Consider the following 13,433-nt stretch of genomic DNA (forward strand, 5'->3'; position numbering starts at 1 on the left):
CCTAACGTAGGAAAAGAAATTATCCTCTATTTATTACTATTCTTACTGTCAAATGACGCAAAAGTGATCAAATTGCTATTAAGATTTTGTTTTGTATAACACTTACCGCTCGTTTTCCTCGAGATAAAGCAGCCACTTCAAAATGATTATAAAATCTGTGACAGATGAAAAACGTGGTTTAAATAATTCGTAATCGCCTGCCTTAAAATACTGTAAAAATTTGCTAATGTATTTCATGGCCCTCGTTTGAATAGATACCAATGATCATGTATATCGACCAAAATTTGTATATTCCTACCCACAATCATATATTTTGTATCGGTAAGTCTCCCTCTTGCCGAAAATGTCAGCACCATATATATTTTGCAAGTAATGTAATGGGCATAATAATACACACACACACACACACACTTTTTTGGGAGTGGGGTGGGGGCACCGGACAGATGCCCCCATTTCCAAAAAAAGATAAAAAGTATTTTATATTTGTGTATTTCCCCCTCAGATGTGTTCTACGTTTTATTAAAACAAAATTTTATATAAAAAATTTAGTTTTTAGAATTTTTGATGGGGTATTTATGTTTCCATAGTGTTATCTAAAGGGTTGTTCGTCCGAGTCTGGTTTCCCTCACCTTGCTCGAAGTTCCTTCCCTTGAAATGTTTTGTAACCTTTGCTATATGTCGCCTAGGTCTCAGTGTTTGCTATATGTAATGGTGTTATATTGTGTGTATGCTATATTTTCTTTATGTTTGAGACAGCAAGTATAGATCAAATATCTTTCCCATTTGTATTTCTTCCTTTATGATGTTATATTGTATCTTTTAATTTGTTTTATGGTTTTCTAATTTTGACGATGGAATGGTGTACTATTTAGATTTTGTTTAAAAAAAAATAATTTCCTATTTTATTATTCGAGTGATAATATGTGTCGTTCCTCATAATATTCTTTAAAGATGTTGATAGGTAGGTTACGCTCGATCCAAGGTTCACGCTTCTTCATTCTCTATGTGTTTTTCCTGGTCGCGTTAGACCTCCTTTATTTAGTTTATCTGATTATGCTTTATTGAAAGATCCAAACGTATTTATGAGACTACATTATTCTATAGTGGTCAACCATGCAGTGCGGGAGAAGTTAGTAGGTTTTTAAACTAAGTGTTATACAGTATGTATTTGTGTCTTTATTTTGTCTGTTTATGTTCTACATTGGGTGTTTTCAAAGACTCATGATGGGCCTGTGCACTTCACTGAGCCCTGTGACTTAGCCCCATGATGTCATCGCCATTTACTTCCCCCTTATATTTTCCCTGTATCCCTTCCTATATATGTCTTTAGAATTTTCTTTCAGAGAAAGAAGAATAAAAATTAAATTACAAAATTCTTTTATTTTTTCTTTCTTCCTTTCTTCCCTTTTCTCTTTTAAAAAAAAAAAAAAAAAACGTTATATGGGTTTCTTTGAAATATTTGAAATAGAATTTGAAATTTTCTTTGAAATATGGCTGTTGTGGGGTGCGAGGAGGGAGTATGGGTATGGCATCAGCTCGCAATTGCGCTACGCGACCCTTCGGTCTGTAATACCTATTCCTCCCTCACCCTCTCTCCCCCAATTCCAACATCAATTGCGTTATATCAACCTGACGGTAAGTATCTATTCGTCGTAAGACGTATTGAGTTCTTGTTGTGGTTAATATTCTTATTTTTAGCACGTATCTTATTTAAAAATCTTTATCACCTGTCCACAGGATAACATCGTAGTTACTATATAGTCTATACATTTTAGAACGATTTTGTTTTCGCAGTCTAAATCTATGAATAAAATGTTATTTTTGTTATACTTATATTTTTTGCAAATTTTCATTATTAACTTTATCCTATTATGTTTAGTTTTATCACATTGGACAATCGTATGTAGTTTGGTGAAGTTCGCTGTTTTACATAAAGGGCATTTCGGCATTATCCTCAGCATACGATGTTTGATTGTTTCTTCGCCTGTTAGCCAGGTGTTGTGCAGGTATTTAAAAATTATACTTTGTGTTTTGACAGATCTTATTTTCCCCAATTTTTCCAATTTTTTTGTCCAATTTACCCCCTCAGTTGTCCTGCTCTACTCTACATTTTATATTTTTGGTTACCTCCTCCCTAATCCAAGCGTGACTTTTACTTATTAAATTTTGCCTAAATCTGTTTTGTCTCTATATTTTAAAATTAGTTCTCATATGTTTGCGTGGCACTTCGATTTTTTTATATTAATTTGTTATTTTTGTATATCTCTGGTCGGTTTCTCAAGGTGAAGCCGAACCAGTAGATGTACGGTGCTTCTCACGCTGTAGCCGGGTCTGAGTGCATTTTTTTAATCTATTGATTATGTTAGTTAATTATAGTAGTAGAGGGCTCGGCAACCCCAAGCCCCCTCTACTTTTGGCCCTATATAATGTCTCTTTTTTTACATGATGCATTTTATGATTCCATATATAATCTATTATTTCGTTGTCTGTTTTGTTTAAAATTGTATTATCCATATCTATGGATTTAATTATGTAGTTAATATTTGAGTATAAATAAGTCTTGTCCACTTGGGCCCGCTCCATGATAGGTAATGGCGCCATGGCCAGATTTTCACATTTTCTCTTATTTTATTGATAATATGTTCATAATTTTCTACAGCTTCTTTTTTTTTGTTACCAAAGTAAACCCCTAGAGCCTTTACAGTGTCTCTCAGTAAGTGTGTGTGTGTGGGGGGGGGGGGGCGATAATCCAGGGTTGTTGCACTTCCAGATAACTATTTTTAAGATTTCGTGCTTGTTGTGGTTTATTTTGGAACCCGACGCTTATAGCATTTCCCCTCTCTTATAAAGATGTTGCAATCATATGCATGTTAGAGCATTTTTTTATTCTTTTTTAGGTTTGGTATTTGTATGCCTTGTATAATCAGGGCGGTTTAAGGCTCACTGGTGCCCTAAGCACTGACAAATCTTGGTGCCCCCCTCTTTTCCACGTACACCTGAGAAGATAACCCTAGGGTGTACCATGATCAAGAAACAGAACATCATGATCAATTTGCACTAGTTGTATCAGTTTTTTTTACAAATCTTCATTCTTTTTTCTTTCTTTCTTTTCACCCTTTTCTCAACTTTGTGGTGCCCCCTTTGGCCCTGGTGTCCTTTGCACGTGCTTAGTCTGCTTAATGGTTAATACGCCCCTGCTTGTATATCTGGGTTGTTTCTTATCGTGTGACGTAGGATTTATATTGCCATTACGCATTCTAGCATTGATAGTGGACATCCTTGTATCATTGATCGTTGTATTTCAAATTCTTTCGTGCATTTCCCGTTTAATTATCCCAGTGTGTAGGATTTTGGTCCATTTTGGAAATTGGGTCCGAAACCAAATTTTTTAAAAACATTCTTTATACAGTTTTGTTCAAATCAGTCGAAAGCTTTCTCCTGGTCGAAGAGTACCATAGCACTCATCATACCAATTTCATTTATGTAGTCAATTATAGTTTTAATGTTTAAAATATTGTTTTGTATATCCCTCCCCCACAAGTTTGATTTACATTAATTATCTTGTTTATCCTACCCTTTACTGTATTTGTTAAAATCCTACTTAAAATCTTATAGTCCGTGTTTAAAAGTTATATAGGCCTCCAGTTTTTAATCTCGTCTCTATTCCCTTTCCCTTTGTATATAATTGTGATAACTCCCTCCCTCATAGATTTAGTCATTTTATTTTTACTTAAAACTATATTATTATACAAAGCGTTTAAGATCGGCGTCAGTTCACCGTGGAACTTTTGGTAGAATTCCACGATGAGTCCATCTTTCCCTGGTGACTTTTGTGAGTGTTGATATACTTTATGTGATTTCTTCATCTGAGATGACATCATCACATTGGTCTCTATGTACTGCTGATGTCATCTCACAGTCGACATTTTTTAAGTAGCTGTCGATTGTGCTGAAGTATATGTTCTGTGTGGTGTGTGGTGTATAGTTCTTTATAATATTTGGAAATATTATTTAGGATATCTTCTTTTACAGTATGGGTTACATTGTTTATTTTGATATTGGTTAAAATTGTATCACCCCCTTTTCTAAATTCTTCTCGCTTATATACGTTTTTTGCCTCGTTGTAGATCTCTGTAAATTTTCCCGCCCTTATTATTCTCCCCTGATTTTCGTCTTCTTCAACGATTTTAATTTTGTCTGTCAATCGTTTTTTTTTTCTTTCTCCATCGTCGTTTGTTGTTTTGCCTAGTTCTAATTTGAGTTCGTGTTTGTCTTTTTTCTCTGGGGTTTTTCCGCCCTCTATTTGAGTACTGAATATTTATTCCTTTTATTTTGTTTTTTAAAACATCCCAATCAATTATTATATTAATATTTTCTTCATTTTTGACGGTTTCAATTTCTTTTTTTAATTATTATTTCGACACATTCTTTGTCATTTAAAATCTTATTATTTAGTTTCCATAGTCCTGGCCCACATTTTTCTATTTTTTTTCATTTTTAGGTCAATAGTGAGCATCAAATGGTCTGATAGCTTTTGGTTGGTTATTGCAGTATCAATATATATTAATGGATCATAAAAATTTCCGTAAAATTTATCAATCCTGCTAGACTGGTTTAATTTATAGCTACCCAGTTGAAATCTCCCCCTATGATTAGATTTTCCATCGAATATTGTTGTATTTAGGTATATAAGTTTTCTTTAAAATTAGTTTCTTATTTCTATTAGCTGGCATGTACACATTTATATGATGACAATTAAACATTTTAACACGTAGCAACCGTCCCTTAAAATATTCCCCCCTCCTCAAACCTTTCCCAGCTTTTTAAAAATATTATTGTTGCAACCAACTCTAATATCATTATTTACAAAATTGTTGCATATCTTTATTGCGTTAAGTTTGTCTTCTACTAAAATTTTGAACTCTGGCTTAATTCCATAGTGTGTTTCTTGTATCATTATTACATCAAAGTTTGTTTCTTTGGCTACTTTGTCTGCTTTCGCTTTGTCTATCCCATTGCTGTTGATAGTAGCGATCCGGAAATTTGTTTCTTCCATTTTTGCTTTACTCCCAGGTGCCGCATCACTTTTATATAGAATTTAATTGTATATATTTCAGTTAAAGTTATTATATTCCATTTTTTTTTTTGTACACACACACCAGCACGCTCGACAAAGAGCGCTTGAGTAATATACAGTTTGATACATCCTACATGGTAGTGGGCAGGAATACATATATAGGTCGTTATCCTTCTCGACCGAAGTAGTAACATTGTTCCAATGCTAACACTCGACGTCCTCGATTTGTGCTTCATCGTATTTGCAGTCTATACACTTAAAGTTACAATGGAAAAGTGTACATGAACATATTTATACCATAGACAGAGCCTTGAAGTACTACTTTTTTCGGTCTAAAACTGTCCAAAAAAAAAGGAAAAAAACCAGCATGTAATAGTTCATTTCGATACAGTTGCACAGAGCATTTGACGTTCATTTTGATGTCAATATATATTGATTTCGATTAAGTGCGATTTGTTTTCAAAGCTGCTTTATTGCTGGTAGTGCTTCTGTTTTCAAGTTCGATATATAATATACCCATGGAGCAGTAGTAATACAGAAATCAGAACAACAACCATCATCATCATCATCGGGAGTATTATTATCGTATATGTTGGTCACATCGATGATCATTAATAAAAAGCGGTTGAAATATGAACAATATTCCATCTCTTCAAATAGCAAATAACCAAGCAAAGTGTGTGTGTGTGTGTGTGTGTGTGTGTGTGTAATTTTTAACGTAGCTTTAAAAAAAAATGCAATCATATCGCTACCATGTCTGCATTGTGACAGTTTATAATGATGTCTAGCAATGTGGCATCATGCCACAAACATACAGCATTTTGTCCCACCCAATCACATTATCCTCACACCAATATCTTAATGATGGGCGCCAAAAGAGGCAGCTGCTAGTACCATTTTTATGTCTTTAGTATGATTCGGCAGGGGTTTGAATCCGCGACCTCTCGCATCCAAGGCGGACGCTCTGTACAGACACTGCACCACCTGAGCGATCGCTTAGCAAAGAATGTACGATACTGTTTCCTGTTGTTCATAACAACTCGACCTGGAGACCTACCTGACGGAAAATGAAAGCGCATTATAACGTTATAATATACGAATCCGGAATTTTTTTGATTATTATAATTTTCAAGAAAGTTAGTGCCTTTTAGAATTTGACAAAGTGTGCTTGCAGTTGCATACTAAGGGGAGGGGGAGTTTACAACATACTTCGATGCTGACTACTGATTTGAAGCATAACATTAAAACTAAACAACAGCATAACATGTTTATATATCTTATTAAATACGTCTTCATTTGTCTTTCCGTGCGCCAAAATGCCTTCCTACACGAACATGTTCCATATAGGTAAATAAGTTGTACCAATCGTAAACAACCACCGATTTCGACATATATGATATCAATTTATAGGTTTCTCATCAGTTTAAATCAATCTGTGCAAAAAAAAAAACAAAAAAAAAAAAATAATTAAAAAAAGTGTGTGAAAATGAATAATAAAAATGTTGCTATTTGTGACTCATTGTCGCTTGCGACTTTACCGATCTTCGTATCCTTGATGCTTCCATCCTTCCCGTTTAGGGATGGTAGCACCTACTTAGATGCTAATACTATAGATTTGAAGCATATAATTAAAGCTGTACAACAGTAAATAATATGTTTATGTATCTTCTTATTAAGTACGTCTTCATAATGTATGTTCGTGCGCCCAATGTCTTCCTCTACGAACGGTTTCGATATACACGAATAAGTCATATCAATAGTAAATAAACACCGATTTTGACAAATTTCATATTAATATATAGGTTTCTTATCTGTCTAACTCGAACTGTGCCAACAGACATGTGTGAACATGCAGAATACAAAAAAGTGTACTTTTTACTGAATATTGGGTTCAACTTTACTGATCTTCATATCCTTGCTACGTTCATATACCGTTCCCGTTCTGCGATGGTAGCACATACTTCTATGATAATACTATAGATCTGAAGCATAGAATTAAAGCTGTATATAATTATAAAATATGTGTATGCATCTTATTAAGCACGTCTTTATCTGTCTTTCCGTGTGCCTACATCTGACCTATACGAAAATTTTCCATATGGGCGAATAAGTCATACCAATCGCAAAGAACGGTTTTGACACGTTTGATATCAGTTGATAAATTTTTATCAGTCTAAATAGATCTGTGCCAATATAAATGGGTGAAAATGCAAAATAGAAAAGTTGGTATTTTTCACTCAGTATCGCTTGCAACGTTACCGATCATCGTATCCTTGCTACGTCCATCTGCCATTCCCGTTTTGCGATCGTATCACACTTTTTCGATGCTAATTCTATAAACTGTCACATATAATAAAAGCTGTTCAACGGTAAATAATGTGTATGCGTCTTATGAAGTACGTCTTCATTTGTACGTCCTTGCGTTTAGTGCCTTCCTAACCGAATATTTTCCATATAGGCGAATAAGTCATACCAATCGCAAACAACCAACGATGTTGACAAGTTTGATATAAATTGATACGTTTCTCATGATTCTAAGTCGATCTCTGCCAATAGACATGTGTGAAAATGCAAAATAAAAAAGATTGTTCTTTTTACTGAATATCGGGTGCGACATTACCGATCTTCATATCCTTGGTACGTGAAACTACCATTGACGTTTTGCGATTGTACCACATATTTCGATGCTAATACTATAAATTTGAAGAATATAATTAAAGCTGTACAACAGTAAATAATATGTATGTGTATCTTATTAAGTACGTCTTCATTTGTCTGTCTTTTCTCCTAATGTCTTCTATACGATCGTTTAACAAACAGGTGAATAAGTCATTACAATAGTAATAAACACCGATTTAGCAAAATTTGATATCAATTGTTAGGTTTCTCGTCAGTCTAAATCGATCTGTGCCAAGAGAAATGTGTGAAAATGAAAATAAAATAGTTTGTATTTTTGACTCGATATCGGTTGCGACTTTAACGATCTTCATATCCTTGATACGTGCCTCTACCATTGCAGTTTGCCACGGTACCACATATTTCAATTTTAATATTATAGATCTCAAACAAGGAAAGCTATACAACAATATATAATATGTGTATGCATCTTATAAAGTACATCTTTGTGTGTCTGTATGTCCGCTCAATGTCTTCCTCAATGAGCGTTTTCCATATAGGCAAATAAGTTATAACATTAGTAATTTTTTAAAAACGCGATTTAGACGAATTTGATATCAATTGGTAGGTTTCTCATCAGTCTAAATTGATCTGTGAAATATATAAATGTGTGAAAATGCAAGTAAAAAAGTTGATATTTTTTACTTGGTGTCGCTTGCGATATTACGGATCATCAACGGATCATCATATTCTACCTACGTGCCTCTACCCTTGCCGCTTTGAGATGGTACCATATAATTCGATGATAATCATTTGAATGTTAGTGCTCCTAAATTTTTACAACACGAACGTTTATCTTAGAGTCGAATAAGTCATACCAATCGTAAGCACACACAGATTTTGACAAATCTGGTATTATTTGGTAGGTTTCTCATCAGTCTAAATTGATCTATGCCTACAGAAATGTGTGAAAATGCAACCTAGAAAAGTTTATATATTTTACACAGTATCCTTTGCGACTTTACCATTACCAATCTTCATATCCTTGTTACGTGCCTCTAGTATTGCTGTTTTGCGATGGTATCACATACCTCGATGCTGATACTAGTGATATGAAGCATATACTTAAGCAATAAAACAGTAAAAATTATGTGTATGTATCTTATTAAGTACATCTTCATTTCTCTGTCCGTGCGCCTATATCCTTGCAACATGATCGTTTTCTATAAGGCTAAATATGTCATGTTAATCGTAAAAAAAGCTACAAAGATTTGGACCTATTTGATATCCAGTTATTGGTTTCTCATTAGTCTAAAACGACCCGTGTCAATATAAATGTGTGAAAATGCTACCTTGAAAGTTGCCTTTTTTGTCTCGGTATTGCTTGCGACTTACCGATCTTCATATCTTTGCTACCCGCTTCTACCCTTGCCGTTTTTTGATGGTTTGTATATAACCAAATAAGTCATGCCAATTGTAAAGAACCACCGATCTTAACACATTTGATATCAGTTTATAGGTTTCTCATCCTCCAAATCTTTCTGTTTTTAAGAAACGTTTTTCTAATTCTGATCTTTCCGAATCTTCAATAGAACAATTATCCCAGACTCCAGAAGTATATTCTAAGGTTGGACTTATGAATAGTGTATATAATTTAGCTGAAGTCAACAGTTAGTCTGCATTTAGACGGTAGTGTTTTATCTCCTTTCTTATACATCGGTATGTCATACGCTAGCTTGCACTGTGTTAGGAACACGTTGGCTGGGAGTGATTTATTTAAATGTATTTGCAATGGAACATACATTTCTTCAACTATACTTGTACAAGTTTATTACTTATTGGATTGGTTCCAGCGGTTTTGTTTAGGTCAAGACTAGTTACTACATCTATAATTTCTTGTTTATTTATAATGATGGCAGAAATAAAAGTTTAATTTCTAACTTCAAAATGCGGTAACTGTTTGTCATAATTTTTTAAACGTGTAACAAATCAAACTTCCGAGTTCAACAGGTCGCACTTCTCCTGATCACTTGTTGCAAATTTAGATGATCATTTCGTGGAGGTAGTAGGTTCCATGTCTTTGTAGAATGTACTTGTTATCTCATTATTTTCCAATAAGGTCGAGGATTTGATCCGATGGCAGGGGTTGAACCTGCATCCTTTCGGTCGCAGGTCTGAGACGCTAACCACTGAACCAATGTTGCTCCTCTTAAGATTAATATACCCATATGATATTTTCCAGTATCATACGTAACTATATAATACGTTTAATAACACCCAATAACTCAGCAAATGCCGGCATGACGACCTATGAATTGAAGGTGTAATGACGAATGTAATTTAAAGTCAATTATGTAACCTATTTTTATGCTTTTTATTGAATATCATTTCTGTCATGTGATACACATAACATAATCTTACATTTAAGATTATTTAAAATGAAATTTATGAAATTCGTTAAATAGTTTCAATCTTTTGCGACTCTCGTGAAAAGATCCTTCATTGCTGTTCATGTAATTTTACATGTCATTATATTTCTTTATTGATTTGCACTTTGGTTACAAAAGAGACACCTTTTGCAATTTAAAACTTATTTCATCTATACTACACTAGTATAGCTCATGAAATGAAGGCAGTTTACTTGGCCTCTAATTCATCTATAGGGAATGATACCTGCGGGAGACTGCTCTATCTGACCAGTGTGTAACTATGGAAACGGTAATTTAGTGACCTCTTCTCCAGCCTCGAGCTTTAGGTTAAGACTGAAATTCGCTGTCTTATGTAATGTTCTGTATCTGTAGTTCAAAGCTGGGAGAATTATACAAAGAGATTAGCAAGTAAACCCTTCTGTAAATGGAGCAAACTCGCACTTTTACATTGTAAAACTAATTTATCTTACAATCATTTATTAATAATTAAAAATTACTGAGTAGTAACTAAGAATATATAAATTCTTTAGATGGAGACCCAAATTTCATTTTTTAAATTATCGTATTTTTTATGCTTACTTTCCAGATACATTTTAAAAAAAAATTCTCAAGAAAATATGAAATCTAACAAAAGATGAACGAAAGTCTTATTATTTTGATTTTTTGTAAAGAGCAAAGAAAGAAAACTATTAATGACATAAGCTTTCATCATGACATATACACACTAGCCTCCACAGGAGTACCTTTATGACAGTACGGTTAAAATAGAAATAAATATGCATATACAGTTGTAAACTTTCCCGATTTATGACTAAACATTTATACTGTGATATGGTATTCTTAGTAAGTAAAATGTGTATTATACAATGAATGAATAGGAGGTATTCGATGAATGGACTACACGCATTTCAGGTGCAGTGGCTACTCAAGATTATTTACTGATGCACAAACTAGTTATAGTTGTCATACTGGTTGTCATTCCAGGGATACTGACAGTCAGTGATTTCCACCTTGTAAAATCTTTCCTCTAGGGCGGACAATGATAATAGTTTCTGAAGCTGATTTTATTAGCAATGGTTTGCAAAATAACAACAAATATCCTTGTGTTTTATCAACTCATTATGGTTCCGCTGCTTTGGTAGAACAAAAATGAATGTTCTTTATTGTTTTATGAATTTTATGCCCTGTGACAATGGCCAACATTTTGTAGGTCAGATCACTTTGGCATAAACTTATTTTATGCATGGCAGTTGGAAATTACGAAAATCTTCTTAGAGGCGAGCTGTATAATCGGCAGTTATATTGTTATTCTGAAAGAGTTCTGATAACTAAATAAATAAGTAAATAAATAAAAACACCGTCTTTTATCATTAAAAGTTGCCAAGTGTTGTTTATACATTGTACGTGGCGTAATTCGTAAGTTTACTCGGCATATTTTCAACTCGTTAACGCCTGGTAACGGTCATACTTTTACCTAAATATGTGGGTCCTTTGAGAGCATCGTAAATGTATGGAGGAAAAGAAATAATTGTATTTTATGCTCATCTCAAAAGATTTGTTTGTATTTCTGCGAAATAGTCATGCCTAACCAGATAATAGCACAGACACCCCCCCCCCCATTGTAACTACAAAGCCTTGAGCAAGTGCGAAGTTACCAGTTAATTTTATTGTTTGTTTCTATTTTTCAAGTTGTCTTCGTGTGTGCCCGCGTAAATTGAAAGCTTGCTATTTCTAGTCAATATCGTCAATCATATTTGCTCCATTATTCCATGCAGATAAGAAAGGAACTAATTTTGTGTTGAATTTGTGCCCCCCCCCCCATCCCACCCCGCCCCGGCACGGTACAATAAACAAACACTTGATTGAAAATAAAATAAAAGAAACTAACCTTGCATTGTTATAATGTATTCCTTCTTTTTTCATCATGCGAAATTTACAGAACAAAATATATCAACGAACTCCGTAAATGTAGCGGATGCCGGCATGCGTATGCATCCTTACTGTGTGTGTATCGCTAATGTCAGATAAAAAAAAATATCGCAAAAGAGACGAAAATATCACCAGATTGCTTGAAGGCGCCTCCCATTCACGCATGATAAGTTTCAAGATGCAAACGGACCAAGATTATATTGTATCCAGGTTAACTATACGACGATATCTCGCAAATAAAAAAAAAATCATTATTTTAAAGAACATACAATGTGAGTGCAAATGATAATCTTTTGCTAGTATGAGTTACGAAAGTATCATGGGGGGGGGGGCGGGCACCAGACAGATGACCCCCCCCACAAAAAATAAAGTGTTTTCATGTACTCTTGTATACCCCAAGATGTGTGTGCTTGTTTAAAGTTTAAAAAAGGAATTTTGATCAAACTTTTAGTTTATAATTAGTCCTAGTGTTTTCTAAAGGGTAGTAGTCTGAAACATGGGTCTTATTCCCATTTTCAGATTTCATATCCTTGATTTTTAGTGATCTTTGTCAAGAATTTTCTATGTTCCGTGTATGCTATGTGTATCAATGCTATGGTGTGTGTATGCTGTATAGTCTGTGTGTAGGGACAGCAATACTATGTCAAATTTGTCTCTGTTGTCTTAATATATATTTTTCTATGGACTTTTCAAATTTATTTGCTTGTCCTGGTATAAATTTAGTTGCTTTTGAATTAATTTGCAATTTAGAATTCCGGCGAGATGAACGGTATACTACCATTTGAAATTAAAATAAAACCTTTTGTTTTATGTGATTGACTATGGTGTGGTGTTTCTCACATTAAAGTCTATTTTCAAAATGAGGTAGGCTGTATTCGAGTCAGGGTCCGCACTTTCTTTCTTTATTTATTTGTGTTTCTCCCGATTCGAGTTAGGCCTCCTCTCTAGCATTTAATTTATACTGTAAAAGAAGTAAATATCCAACCCAAAACCCCTTAGGAAGCTTTATACATTTACTGGTTTGGTTTTAGCATGAAAAACATAAGTGACATCTACAAAAATAATAAACTGGTAAAAAGACTAGAAACAACAAGGACCTTTAGAAGTATAAAGGAACTTTTATGTAAATATAGGGAAAATGAGGAACTTTGGGGAATTGAAACTAAGGAAACGTATAATTGGATAAGGGAAAATTTAACCTCTAAAATTAAAAATAAAGTAAAGGAGGAAATATCTCGGTTAATTGGGACAGACCTTGGAGGTACTGGACCAACATCGGCTCTACAAAAATACAAAGCTTGATATTCAAATATCTACACGACATATGCATACATGTAAAATATATCATGTGCAAATGTGCGAACTTCACAAAATATCATGCG

General features: G+C 34.0%; 1 long non-coding RNA gene across 3 annotated transcripts in view; it reads left to right on the plus strand.

Annotated features, from left to right (window-relative positions):
- Positions 1–13,433, plus strand: part of LOC149789907 (uncharacterized) — a 2,017,354-nt gene that overhangs the window by 406,716 nt on the left and 1,597,205 nt on the right. The gene's annotated exons all lie outside the window — the stretch shown is intronic.

The sequence above is a fragment of the Sinohyriopsis cumingii genome, chromosome 10 (genome assembly GCF_028554795.1).
Source record: "Sinohyriopsis cumingii isolate HCF-2022 chromosome 10, ASM2855479v2, whole genome shotgun sequence".
In the NCBI taxonomy this organism is placed as follows: Eukaryota; Metazoa; Mollusca; class Bivalvia; order Unionida; family Unionidae; genus Sinohyriopsis; species Sinohyriopsis cumingii.